This window comes from Ambystoma mexicanum, chromosome 4p (assembly GCF_040938575.1).
Source record: "Ambystoma mexicanum isolate Mex_15411 chromosome 4p, UKY_AmexF1_1, whole genome shotgun sequence".
Lineage (NCBI taxonomy): Eukaryota > Metazoa > Chordata > Amphibia > Caudata > Ambystomatidae > Ambystoma > Ambystoma mexicanum.
This window is the reverse complement of record NC_090927.1, coordinates 316,920,295-316,935,035: the sequence shown is the minus strand read 5'-3', so window position 1 is coordinate 316,935,035 and position 14,741 is coordinate 316,920,295.

Genomic DNA, 14,741 nt, shown 5'->3' with positions numbered 1-14,741 from the left:
TGGAATGGCACTTTTTCCTGTGCTGGTATGCTTGTTCCATTGCCTGGGGGGGATCCAATGTTGCTATGGTATTGGGGAGATGGGCAATGTTGTAGAAACATGTTTTTGCTGCATTCATCTGCTGCCTGGGCATGCCTCATGAGCGCATCCAGCACTTGGTCCAGCACCTTGGAGAATGTGGGCTGTGACATCCCATGGTGCCTGTCTCCTTCCCTGCTGTGGTTCTGTGTGCTGCTGTAGTTGGATGTATAGTCGGATGTTGTGGAGCCTATAATCAACATCTGCATGTTGCTTGGATGTGTGTTTGGGTTAGGTGTAGCCCTTTTATACTTGTCCTGAGTGGTTCTAGTGCGCCTGTGGCTTGATTTCTTGCACCTGTATGCATGAACCTCCACCTTTTTTATGGAGGTAACTGCAATGTGTTTTTGGCGGTATTAATGCTGATCTTTGGCAGTAATTCCACTGATTTTAGACTGGTAATGTGGCGGAAATGGGTTTTTGTTTGTTGGCAGTAATTCCGCTGGCGAAATTAACCCAGATGCTGAAACAGCATATTCATTGAGGATTTACCAATGGAGGTAATTCCACTGGAGGTAATTCCTTGGATTGTTCTGTAGGTCATGATTTGGCGTAGTGGTAAAGTTGGCAGTAACGGAATTAAATCCAATTTTACCACTTACCACCATACTTGTAATTAGGCCCTATTCATTGCAAAGTGATTCTTATGGTATCTGTCTGCTTTTTGCAGTTTTAGGAAAAAAGTGCATGCAGCCCATAGGCGTCCAGCCTATCCACAGATATCAGAATCCTGATCCCACTGGATAGGCTTTGGAGTCCACGCCCAGTGCAGTAAACTATATGGGGAAACTCTGTTTGATAGTTCCCTTACAGGGATCCCCCTACGTGTTGTGAATCGATTTAGAATGGTTTAGAATGTGGAACAAATCAGAGATTGCCTTTCTCCATGCCTTTCTTTCATGTGCAGATCTCAGTCATAATCAGGTTGCAGATGTGCGAGGTGGAAAAAGAGTACATTATTTAATTTGTAATGCCTGCGTCTATTTTGGAATATTGGCCACACACATGGCAGCTGGAATAGAAACGACTACTCCCAAGTTTCTTCACTAACCACCCAAAGCGGATTTGTTTTCTTTTTAAAACCTTTCAGGGTCAGGAAAGCCCTTGATGGGCAGCAGACTGGATTGTTTTAATGTGCTGCCAGCAAGTCCATTCCAAAGTATCTGCCTTACTACTATCCTTCCAAAGACACAAAAGAAAGGTATGTTCATAGCGGAATACAGTCCTTGTACTATGTCGATTCCAAATTCCAATTGATGTTTTGCTTTTCTTGACAAAGTTCTGCACTGCCCATGAGGGTGAATGTCCTGACCTCTGCAATCTTCACAAAAAGCTGCACTGTTCAGTGGGGATCTCTTTGCAAATTTTCGAAAAAACACTGCACTCCCCTTTTCTGTCCTGATCCACTCCCTCGTCCACCAAAGCTTTCACAAATAAAAGTGGGCTTTGTGTTGTATAATGATCAGACGTTCTGCAGGGTTGTATCTTGGGCTTTAATGATGCAGGCTGGTATCACATTGATTCATTAATTCAACAAATACGGTTAGCTTCACAGTCTTATGTAGTCAAAGTCTCTGGGGCTTTATTAATGTCTATGTAGGCTTAGGCAAGCCTCTGGCTCCACATGTGGGAGGAGCACCAGGAGCTGCTTCTTGTTTGTCGCTCTAGAGCCCTCTCGAATGCGGCTACCACTTCCTGTGGCTTCCGCGCTTCTTGCCTTGAGTCTTGCGAGAACACAGCGTTGCCAAGTCTTGTGAGTGGGCCTACATACCTCCCCTTGATAACACAAACAAAATAGTTATTCCATATGATATTCATCATACTTCACTGGTCTTCTGTGCTCTTTACTCAGCCGGTCCTCCTTCTTGCTCTCACCAACTGGACTGTGTGTTGCTTTGCATGTCCAACAAGGCTGAAACACGTGTATGGGGTTACTGATGGTACTCTTGTTCAGAGGAGAATTGCCTAGCATTTCGGCGCTGGACTGCCCCTGGGCAGGACAAAGGCTAATATGCAGGGAAATTTCTTCTCTGTGAAAGGGACAGTGAGCTAAAGACTTGGTCGAGTCTCTCCCAGGGGTTATTCACCCAAGAACAAGTCATTGGGCTGTGTTTGTGCTGGTAGAGAGATTCCCAGACCCCCCCTTGTTTTAAATAAATTAACTTTGTGTTTTACCCTAAGTTAACAGGGCGATCCAGACGTGGACCCCTTGCTCACTGTTCTTAGAGAGGCAACAGATTCACCTCACTGATGATGCCCAACAAGGCTGAAACATGTGTATGGGGTTACTGATGGTACTCTTGTTCAGAGGAGAATTGCCTAGTGTTTTGGTGCTGGACTGCCCCTGGGTAGGACAAAGGCTGATATGCAGGGAAATTTCTTCTCCATGAAAGGGACAGTGAGCTAAAGACTTGGTCGAGTCTCTCCCAGGGGTTATTCACCCAAGAACAAGCCATTGGCTCCCAGGGGTTATTCACCCAAGAACAAGTCATTGGGCTGTGTTCGTGCTGGTAGAGAGATTCCCAGACCCCCCTTTGTTTTGAATAAATTAACTTTGGGTTTCACCCTAAGTTAACAGGGCGATCCAGACATGGACCCCTTGCTCACTGTTCTTAGAGAGGCAACAGTTTCACTTCACTGATGATGCCCAACAAGGCTGAAACACATGTATGGGGTTTCTGATGGTACTCTTGTTCAGAGGAGAATTGCCTAGCATTTCGGTGCTGGACTGCCCCTGGGCAGGACAAAGGCTGATATGCAGGGAAATTTCTTCTCGGTGAAAGGGACAGTGAGCTAAAGACTTGGTTGAGTCTCTCCCAGGGGTTATTCACCCAAGAACAAGTCATTGGCTGTGTTCGTGCTGGTAGAGAGATTCCCAGACCCCCCCCCTTTGTTTTGAATAAATTAACTTTGGGTTTCACCCTAAGTTAACAGGGCGATCCAGACGTGGACCCCTTGCTCACTGTTCTTAGAAAGGCAACAGTTTCAAATCACTGATGATGCCCAACAAGGCTGAAACACGTGTATGGGGTTACTGATGGTACTCTTGGTCAGAGGAGAATTGCCTAGCATTTCGGCGCTGGACTGCCCCTGGGCAGGACAAAGGCTGATATGCAGGGAAATTTCTTCTCTGTGAAACGGACAGTGAGCTAAAGACTTGGTCGAGTCTCTCCCAGGGGTTATTCACCCAAGAACAAGTCATTGGCTCCCAGGGGTTATTCACCCAAGAACAAGTCATTGGGCTGTGTTCGTGCTGGTAGAGAGATTCCCAGACCCCCCTTTGTTTTGAATAAATTAACTTTGGGTTTCACCCTAAGTTAACAGGGCGATCCAGACGTGGACCCCTTGCTCCCTGTTCTTAGAGAGGCAACAGTTTCACCTCACTGATGATGCCCAACAAGGCTGAAACACGTGTATGGGGTTACTGATGGTACTCTTGTTCAGAGGAGAATTGCCTAGCATTTCGGCGCTGGACTGCCCCTGGGCAGGACAAAGGCTGATATGCAGGGAAATTTCTTCTCTGTGAAAGGGACAGTGAGCTAAAGACTTGGTCGAGTCTCTCCCAGGGGTTATTCACCCAAGAACAAGTCATTGGGCTGTGTTCGTGCTGGTAGAGATATTCCCAGACCCCCCTTTGTTTTGAATAAATTAACTTTGGGTTTCACCCTAAGTTAACAGGGCGATCCAGACGTGGACCCCTTGCTCACTGTTCTTAGAGAGGCAACAGTTTCACCTCACTGATGATGCCCAACAAGGCTGAAACACGTCTATGGGGTTACTGATGGTACTCTTGTTCAGAGGAGAATTGCCTAGCGTTTCGGCGCTGGGCTGCCCCTGGGCAGGACAAAGGCTGATATGCAGGGAAATTTCTTCTCTGTGAAAGGGACAGTGAGCTAAAGACTTGGTCGAGTCTCTCCCAGGGGTTATTCACCCAAGAACATGTCATTGGGCTGTGTTCGTGCTGGTAGAGAGATTCCCAGACCCCCCCCTTTGTTTTGAATAAATTAACTTTGGGTTTCACCCTAAGTTAACAGGGCGATCCAGACGTGGACCCCTTGCTCACTGTTCTTAGAGAGGCAACAGTTTCACCTCACTGATGATGCCCAACAAGGCTGAAACACGTGTATGGGGTTACTGATGGTACTCTTGTTCAGAGGAGAATTGCCTAGCATTTCGGCGCTGGACTGCCCCTGGGCAGGACAAAGGCTGATATGCAGGGAAATTGCTTCTCTGTGAAAGGGACAGTGAGCTAAAGACTTGGTCGAGTCTCTCCCAGGGGTTATTCACCCAAGAACAAGTCATTGGGCTGTGATCGTGCTGGTAGAGAGATTCTCAGACCCCCCTTTGTTTTGAATAAATTAACTTTGGGTTTCACCTTAAGTTAACAGGGCGATCCAGACGTGGACCCCTTGCTCACTGTTCTTAGAGAGGCAACAGTTTCACCTCACTGATGATGCCCAACAAGGCTGAAACACGTGTATGGGGTTACTGATGGTACTCTTGTTCAGAGGAGAATTGCCTAGCATTTCGCCGCTGGACTGCCCCTGGGCAGGACAAAGGCTGATATGCAGGGAAATTTCTTCTCTGTGAAAGGGACAGTGACCTAAAGACTTGGTCGAGTCTCTCCCAGGGGTTATTCACCCAAGAACAAGTCATTGGGCTGTGTTCGTGCTGGTAGAGAGATTCCCAGACCCCCCTTTGTTTTGAATAAATTAACTTTGGGTTTCACCCTAAGTTAACAGGGCGATCCAGACGTGGACCCCTTGCTCACTGTTCTTAGAGAGGCAACAGTTCCACCTCACTGATGATGCCCAACAAGGCTTAAACACGTGTATGGGGTTACTGATGGTACTCTTGTTCAGAGGAGAATTGCCTAGCATTTCGGTGCTGGACTGCCCCTGGGCAGGACAAAGGCTGATATGCAGGGAAATTTCTTCTCTGTGAAAGGGACAGTGAGCTAAAGACTTGGTCGAGTCTCTCCCAGGGGTTATTCACCCAAGAACAAGTCATTGGGCTGTGTTCGTGCTGGTAGAGAGATTCCCAGACCCCCCTTTGTTTTGAATAAATTAACTTTGGGTTTCACCCTAAGTTAACAGGGCGATCCAGACGTGGACCCCTTGCTCACTGTTCTTAGAGAAGCAACAGTTTCAGCTCACTGATGATGCCCAACAAGGCTGAAACACGTGTATGGGGTTACTGATGGTACTCTTGTTCAGAGGAGAATTGCTTAGCATTTCGGCGCTGGACTGCCCCTGGGCAGGACAAAGGCTGATATGCAGGGACATTTCTTCTCTGTGAAAGGGACAGTGAGCTAAAGACTTGGTCGAGTCTCTCCCAGGGGTTATTCACCCAAGAACAAGTCATTGGGCTGTGTTCGTGCTGGTAGAGAGATTCCCAGACCCCCCTTTGTTTTGAATAAATTAACTTTGGGTTTCACCCTAAGTTAACAGGGCGATCTAGACGTGGACCCCTTGCTCACTGTTCTTAGAGAGGCAACAGTTTCACCTCACTGATGATGCCCAACAAGGCTGAAACACGTGTATGGGGTTACTGATGGTGCTCTTGTTCAGAGGAGAATTGCCTAGCATTTCGGCGCTGGACTGCCCCTGGGCAGGACAAAGGCTGATATGCAGGAAAATGTCTTCTCTGTGAAAGGGACAGTGAGCTAAAGACTTGGGGGCCGATTCATGAAACAAACGTGCGCCGAAAATCTTCGCGCAAGCAGGCGCAAGCGGAAAAAAACAGGCGCACGCGTGCGATTCATGGAAGCCCCTGCGCGTGTTCACCTCGGGATGTGTGCCAAACCCATGCATGGCGCACAAGTCACTGCAACATCCCGAAAGGCGTGCGCGACGCGCACAGTGAAAGCGCACAACCTCGGCGCATACACCAGAAAGTGGGCGGGACACGGGGCGTAACGCGCGGAATGGGGAACAACGTGCGAAAATAAGGGCGTAACTGGGGATGTACTGCAGGGAAGCAGACGGAACGCCCACACGCACTCGAACCACACGTATTCATGGAATCGAATAGGGCAAAGCCACGCACAGCCAAAGACACGCACAAGCTGAAACACGTCCGCCACATGAAGGCAGGCGGTAGAGTCCCAGCGCATCACAAAAGTGGCAGCATACAGCAATTGGGCCTGTGCGAGCGGGGCACGTGTATTGCGGGGGTGTGCGGGAAGCAACACACGCGATCGAGCAGGATATGTGTATTTCGGGGGCGCGCGGGAAGTGACACACGCGATTGGGCGGGGTACGTGTATTTCGGGGGTGCGCGGGAAGTTACACACGCGATTGAGCGGGGTACGTGCATATTGGGGGTGCGCGGGTAGTTACACACGCGATTGAGCGGGCTACGTGTATTTCAGGGGTGCGCGGGAATTTCCACACGCGATTGGGCCCGTGCGAGCAGGCTACGCGTATCTCAGGGGTGCGCGGGAAGTTCCACAGACGATTCCATCAGGGTACGTGTATTTCGGGGTGCGCGTGAAGTTCCACACGCGATATCAGCAGGGTACGTGTATTTCAGGGTGCAGGGGAAGTTACACACGCCATTCCAGCAGGGTACGTGTATTTCAGGGGTGCGCGGGAATTTCCACACGCGATTGGGCCCGTGCGAGCAGGCTACGCGTATCTCAGGGGTGCGCGGGAAGTTCCACACGCGATTCCATCAGGGTACGTGTATTTCGGGGTGCGCGTGAAGTTCCACACGCGATATCAGCAGGGTACGTGTATTTCAGGGTGCAGGGGAAGTTACACACGCGATTCCAGCAGGGTACGTGTATTTCAGGGGTGCGTGGGAATTTCCACACGCGATTGGGCCCGTGCGAGCAGGCTATGCGTATCTCAGGGGTGCGCGGGAACTTCCACACGCGATTCCATCAGGGTACCTGTATTTCGGGGTGCGCGTGAAGTTCCACACGCGATATCAGCAGGGTAATTGTATTTCAGGGTGCAGGGGAAGTTACACACCGATTTCGGCAGGGTACGTGTATTTCAGGGGTGCACGTGAAGTTCCACACGCAATATCAGCAGGGTACGTGTATTTCAGGGTGCAGGGGAAGTTACACACGCGATTCCAGCAGGGTACGTGTATTTCAGGGGTGCGCGGGGAGCACCACACGTGAATTGCACGTGTGGGCCCTCCCAGGTGTTCCCTCTACACCCTCCACGGCCCCTGCAGGTGGCTCACACCACAGTGGCCTACCCTGCAAATGTCCTGCAGGCACCCCATCCACCATGGCCATGCCCCCCAGCCAACCCACATGTCAACTTGCACTACTGCCCACCAACGCATGTCCCCCTGCACCCCCAGCCACCAGGGGCACCCTCCACAGGCCCCCACCCATGTCTCCCACCACCCCCCAGCAGTGCAGGGGCACCCTACACCAGGCCCCCACCCATGTCTCCCACCACCCCCACCCCCCAGCCACCAGGGGCAGCCTCCACCAGGCCCCCACTCATGTCCAACTCATGTCTCCCATCACCCCCACCCACAGCCACCAGGGGCAGCCTCCACCAGGCCCCCACTCATGTCTCCCTGCACCCCCACCCCCCAGCCACCAGGGGCAGCCTCCACCAGGTCCCCACTCATGTCTCCCATCACCCCCACCCCCCAGCAGTGCAGGGGCAGCCTCCACCAGGCCCCCACCCATGTCTACCACCACCCCCACACCCCAGCAGTGCAGGGGCAGCCTCCACCAGGTCCCCACCCATGTCTCCCACCACCCCCACCCCCCAGCAGTGCAGGGGCACCCACCACCAGGCCCCCACCCATGTCTACCACCACCCCCACCCCCCAGCCACCAGGGGCAGCCTCCACCAGGCCCCCACCCATGTCTCCCACCACCCCCACCTCCCAGCAGTGCAGGGGCAGCCTCCACCAGGTCCCCACCCATGTCTCCCACCACCCCCACCCCCCAGCCACCAGGGGCAGCCTCCACCAGGCCCCCACTCATGTCTCCCTGCACCCCCACCCCCGAGGAGTGCAGGGGCATCCTCCACCAGGCCCCCACCCATGTCTCCCACCACCCCCACACCCCAGCAGTGCAGGGGCAGCCTCCACCAGGCCCCCACTCATGTCCAACTCATGTCTCCCATCACCCCCACACCCCCCAGCAGTGCAGGGGCAGCCTCCACCAGGTCCCCACCCATGTCTCCCACCACCCCCACCCCCCAGCAGTGCAGGGGCAGCCTCCGCCAGGCCCCCACTCATGTCTCCCACAACCCCCACCCCCCAGCAGTGCAGGGGCAGCCTCCACCAGGTCCCCACCCATGTCTACCACCACCCCCACACCCCAGCAGTGCAGGGGCAGCCTCCACCAGGTCCCCACCCATGTCTCCCACCACCCCCACCCCCCAGCAGTGCAGGGGCAGCCTCCACCAGGCCCCCACTAATGTCTCCCTGCACCCCCACCCCCGAGGAGTGCAGGGGCAGCCTCCACCAGGCCCCCACCCATGTCTCCCATCACCCCCACCCCCCAGCAGTGCAGGGGCAGCCTCCACCAGGCCCCCACCCATGTCTACCACCACCCCCACACCCCAGCAGTGCAGGGGCAGCCTCCACCAGGTCCCCACCCATGTCTCCCACCACCCCCACCCCCCAGCAGTGCAGGGGCACCCACCACCAGGCCCCCACCCATGTCTACCACCACCCCCACCCCCCAGCCACCAGGGGCAGCCTCCACCAGGCCCCCACCCATGTCTCCCACCACCCCCACCTCCCAGCAGTGAAGGGGCAGCCTCCACCAGGTCCCCACCCATGTCTCCCACCACCCCCACCCCCCAGCCACCAGGGGCAGCCTCCACCAGGCCCCCACTCATGTCTCCCTGCACCCCCACCCCCGAGGAGTGCAGGGGCAGCCTCCACCAGGCCCCCACCCATGTCTCCCATCACCCCCACCCCCCAGCAGTGCAGGGGCAGCCTCCACCAGGCCCCCACCCATGTCTACCACCACCCCCACACCCCAGCAGTGCAGGGGCAGCCTCCACCAGGTCCCCACCCATGTCTCCCACCACCCCCACCCCCCAGCAGTGCAGGGGCACCCACCACCAGGCCCCCACCCATGTCTACCACCACCCCCACCCCCCAGCCACCAGGGGCAGCCTCCACCAGGCCCCCACCCATGTCTCCCACCACCCCCACCTCCCAGCAGTGCAGGGGCAGCCTCCACCAGGTCCCCACCCATGTCTCCCACCACCCCCACCCCCCAGCCACCAGGGGCAGCCTCCACCAGGCCCCCACTCATGTCTCCCTGCACCCCCACCCCCGAGGAGTGCAGGGGCAGCCTCCACCAGGCTCCCACCCATGTCTCCCACCACCCCCACACCCCAGCAGTGCAGGGGCAGCCTCCACCAGGCCCCCACTCATGTCCAACTCATGTCTCCCATCACCCCCACACCCCGCAGCAGTACAGGGGCAGCCTCCACCAGGTCCCCACCCATGTCTCCCACCACCCCCACCCCCCAGCAGTGCAGGGGCAGCCTCCACCAGGCCCCCACCCATGTCTCCCACCACCCCCACCCCCAGCCACCAGGGGCAGCCTCCACCAGGCCCCCACTCATGTCTCCCACCACCCCCACCCCCCAGCAGTGCAGGGGCAGCCTCCACCAGGCCCCCACTCATGTCTCCCATCACCCCCACCCCCAGCAGTGCAGGAGCAGCCTCCACCAGGTCCCCACCCATGTCTACCACCACCCCCACACCCCAGCAGTGCAGGGGCAGCCTCCACCAGGTCCCCACCCATGTCTCCCACCACCCCCACCCCCCAGCAGTGCAGGGGCAGCCTCCACCAGGCCCCCACTAATGTCTCCCTGCACCCCCACCCCCGAGGAGTGCAGGGGCAGCCTCCACCAGGCCCCCACCCATGTCTCCCACCACCCCCACCCCCCAGCAGTGCAGGGGCACCCACCACCAGGCCCCCACCCATGTCTCCCACCACCCCCACCACCCAGCAGTGCAGGGGCAGCCTCCACCAGGCCCCCACCCATGTCTCCCACCACCCCCACCCCCCACCAGTGCAGGGGCAGCCTCCACCAGGCCCCCACTCATGTCTCCCTGTACCCCCACCCCCGAGGAGTGCAGGGGCAGCCTCCACCAGGCCCCCACCCATGTCTCCCACCACCCCCACCCCCTAGCCACCAGGGGCAGCCTCCACCAGGCCCCCATCCATGTCTCCCACCACCCCCACCCCCCAGCAGTGCAGGGGCAGCCTCCACCAGGCCCCCACCCATGTCTCCCACTACCCCCACCCCCCAGGAGTGCAGGGGCAGCCTCCACCAGGTCCCCACTCATGTCTCCCTGCAACCCCACCCCGAGGAGTGCAGGGGCAGCCTCCACCAGGCCCCCATCCATGTCTCCCACCACCCCCAACCCCCAGCAGTGCAGGGGCAGCCTCCACCAGGCCCCCACCCATATCTCCCACCACCCCCACCCTCCAGCAGTGCAGGGGCAGCCTCCACCAGGCCCCCACTCATGTCTCCCTGCACCCCCACCCCCAGCAGTGCATGGGGCAGCCTCCACCAGGCCCCCACCCATGTGCAACTCATGTACCCCAGCCAACATGTCATCACAATCTGGATCCCTGGTCCCTATGGTCAGCCTCCAAATGCAAAACACCCACCCGAGTATTGCATCCACCCACTCATAATTTGCAATTACATCACAGAACACCAATTGCAAGTTCCGAAACAAACACATTTCCCTCACATACACCCAATGGGTGTCAGTGAATCTCAAAACACATATCATGAAATGCATGAAACCAATGAGATACCACACATTGAAGTTCACCAAAAATAATATGTATTAAAGGAAACATCAATAGAATTAAAAATGAAGAAACAGAAACGTGAATGTACAAAAATGAAAAGAAGCATGTCCGTCAAAAAAAGCAAAACCAAAAATAAAAATCCAAAGTAATGTCCAAAGTCAATGTCCACAAAACAAAATCCAATGTGAAATAAAAAAGAAAGCCATTGCTCCATGGTCAAAAATAGAAAAATAAATACAATCCAACTGTCAACTATGTACATGGGAACAATCCAGGGTCCATTATCCCAACAAAATAAAGGAAACCTATCTAACTACACTAACTAATAAAATAAACTATATACAAAAATGTGGCCAATGTCCGAAAGGTCCAAATAAAATAAAAACAAAAATGAAACCTAACACTACCTAGAAACTATGTACAAGGGCAGCGGGCTAGTTTCACGGCTCACTTGTGGATGTTCCGGGCCAGGGCATCATCGAACTCCTCCTCAATGTCCCGGAGGCGGTCCTCCTCCATGGCCCCGAGGGTCCGCAGGGCCGCCGACGTCTCCACTTCCAAACCCCTGCGGATTGCCTCGAGGCACTCGGCCCGCCTCAGGGCCCTCCGCATGGAGTTCTCCGCCCTGACCATTGCGAGCCGTGCCTCTTCCGCCCGCTGCCGCTCTGCATCTATGGCGTGGCCCAACCGCTGCCACACGGAAGACACTCTCTGTCCTGGGTCCTCCTGCCCTCCGGCCGATGCCTGCCCCTCCGATGTCGAAGGCCCCGAGCCTTCATGGCTCCCACCACGTTGCTGCTGCTGCTGTGCCTCTGCCTGTGCACTGCCTCCTGCTGCCTGAACATCCTCCGCCGGCTGGGGTGCAGTTGTTGATGTGGCCACCCCTGCTGGACGTCCGACTCCCGACTGTGGCAGGGATGCCTCCTCCACCAGCCTGGCCGCACCGTCAGAGGCAGCTCCACAGGGCACCCAGGTGACCCGTCACCACATCACCGGGGTCACATACAGCCTTGCAGGTGCAGGGGGGCTGTTAACATCTTGCTTCCCACCCCCTTCACCCCAATTGCCCAGGTCAATTGTGGTGTACACCTCCCATTGGCACCACTCCATCTGTGCCAGCACTACTACAACTGGGCCATGGTTGGGAGGCCACCAAAGGTGAGGGGCGCCTCAGCTGGGCGTACTCCTCGTGGCGGGCGTGGTAGGGGACGTGGCCGTGGTGACCAGGGAGTAGGGGGACTCCAGGGTGTCTAGGGCAGCCACAGAGGGGGAAGAGGCAGGGGTGCGCCACTTGAGCACAATGTTGTGCCATGTGTCGGTGCAGCCATGCCACCACCCCCTGGGGTTTCGGGGGATGCAGCTCCTGCATCTGGCACTGGCACCCATATGACCCGGCAGTCCGTTCCATCGACTGCCACGGGCCCAAGGGTAGTGGTAGCTGCAGGTACAGCTGTGGACACCGCTACCCAGGCTCAGGGTCTGCCAGCGCAGGCTGCGTTGGCACTTGAAGAGCCCTTGGTAGATCTCCAACAGGCCAGGGGGGAAACCATAGGGGCAGGCCGGGCTGCTCAGACCAAGAAACGTGTCCCTGGGGCAGTCATGTCATCTGCTGCCCCGAACAGCCGGGTGTTGGCAAGTGCAGGGGCAGATGCACCCAACAGCACCCCGGTTGTGAGTCTGCCAACCAGGACTGTTGCGGCCAACGACCCTGCCACAGCTGATGTTGCTGCGTAGGGTCCATTAGTGGGCACCCAGCTGCCACTGACACAAGTCAGGCCTTTGGTCATCCCTCCACCTGCCACTCCCTTGGCTCAATCCACCGAACCCACTGGCCATACTGGTCAGGGCGGCATTAGCCAGCCAGGGTCTGCGCCACAGTCCAAGAGGAGGAAGGTTGCACCTGCAGCACAGGCTGGGACCCCACACACAGCCACGACCTCCTGCACGTCGAGGAAGAAGCCTTTCTGTAAGCAGGAACTGGACTTCCTCGTGGACTACGTGCAGGGCCACAGCCGTGACATGCTAGTGGGTGCCAATAGTCAGACCACGGCTGCCCAACGTGACACCCACTGGAAGCATGTTGCGGAACATGTCAGTTCATTCGGCCATGAGGTGCGCACGGCGCAGGAGTGCAAAAAGCGTTGGAATGACATCAAGCGCAGCACTAAGGCCAAGCGTGCCTCAAATTACAACTTGACTCTGGTGACTGGCGGTGGGCCTGCATCAGAGGAGGAAGAACTCACTCCGCATGAGGCTCTCGTTGCGGAGTTCATACCACCAGAATTGGTCGAAGGAGTGGGAGAGAAGCTGGACTTTGATGCCCAGTCCAGTGAGTGTTGATGCGTGTTTGTTGAGGACGTGTGTGTTTCACTTGTGGGATGTGTTGTGCATGATTGCTGCTACATGTGACGTGTACATGGTTCTGATGTGTAAGTAATGCAATGCTACCGTCATGCATGTCTCCTCTGCCTGCATGCGGGACTCCATGTAGGCATGCTCCCTTGCCCCTCCTCCGCCACTCTGCACCCCAGTTCCACCTTTGCACTGGTCTGCTTCAATCTTGCCAATGTGTTCTTTCTTGTTCATGTGTCCTGTGTAGATGCAAACTTCCAGCGTAGAATCTGCCAGAGATATGCCGTGTGGTACAGCCTTAGTATGCGTTGCAGGGTATTTCACTTGTACTGTGCATGGGTCAGATGTCCCGCAGGGACATGAGTGCCCATTCATGCTCCATGTGCATTGCACGCATGCCCCTATGTGTCCTTGACTGGAAGATCACTGTAATATAAGTCCTTGGTTACATACATTGCCTGCCATCTCATCAGCCTTCCCATGTCAACTGTGGTTCAGTCCTGCGTTGCACACATGTTTAGGCTCTGACAATCTGTGTGGCTCACAGGCCTCAGCCTGTTCAATGGCCAATGACTCTGTCCAACTCTTGTTGTGTCTTCTTCACACGTGGGCGGCTTCCGTAGTTTCCATCATGTGTCCTGCCCACTGTCCCAGCATCATTTGCATCATTTGAATCACATCAAGCTGTTGATGCCAGTCAACACTGCCTGTCAATACACAGGTGTATGGTCAGCCTTTTGATTCCATGCTAGGCATCCCTGCTTTGGTACTGGGGTGGAGGGGTGCTTGGCTTCTAGACATGGTACACATTGAATGCACAATGCACGTGATGTCTGAATTTGACATTGCACTGCCTTCACATTTCCTGGCACACACCATGTAGTGCTCGTACATGTAGGTAGTGAGTGGCGTACACATTTTCTGCACTGCATAGACCCACTTCCATTGAAACTGCCACCTTTCAACAGGTCTGATCACAGAAGCTATTCAAAGTAGACCCAACATGCATGCCAGGTCATATGTTGTGTGTCACATGTCTGCCGGATGCCTTTGCTGTCGGTGTGTGTGTGTGTCGTGTGCTTCTGACATGTGTATTGACCTTTTTCTCTCTATTTTTCAGGTGATGACGCAATGGAGGCAGAGGATGGTGTTGTCATGCCAGACACAGGGTTGGTAACGCCACATCAACCCGGCACTAGTGGGGGTCGTGGGGTGGTAGGCCACGAAAACCCCCAAGTGCTGCAGTCCATCTTGTCTCTGGCTGCCTATGAGTCCAGCCTTGATGACGACTCTGACGTCCATGTTGAGTTGGATGAGCATCAAGTCCATGTGTCAGGGGTGAGTGATTCTGATGTGGACACTCCTCTGTCTGCGACACCTGCACTGAGGGATCAGACAGTCTTGGTTCCTCCGCCCGTGGTGGATCAGGACGCAGGGTCACCCTCCACACCAGTCACTGATGTGCCTGGGACATCACGTCGACGAGGGCATGTAGTAGTGCAGCCGCAGGCGGTGCCAACACAGCGAGGACCCC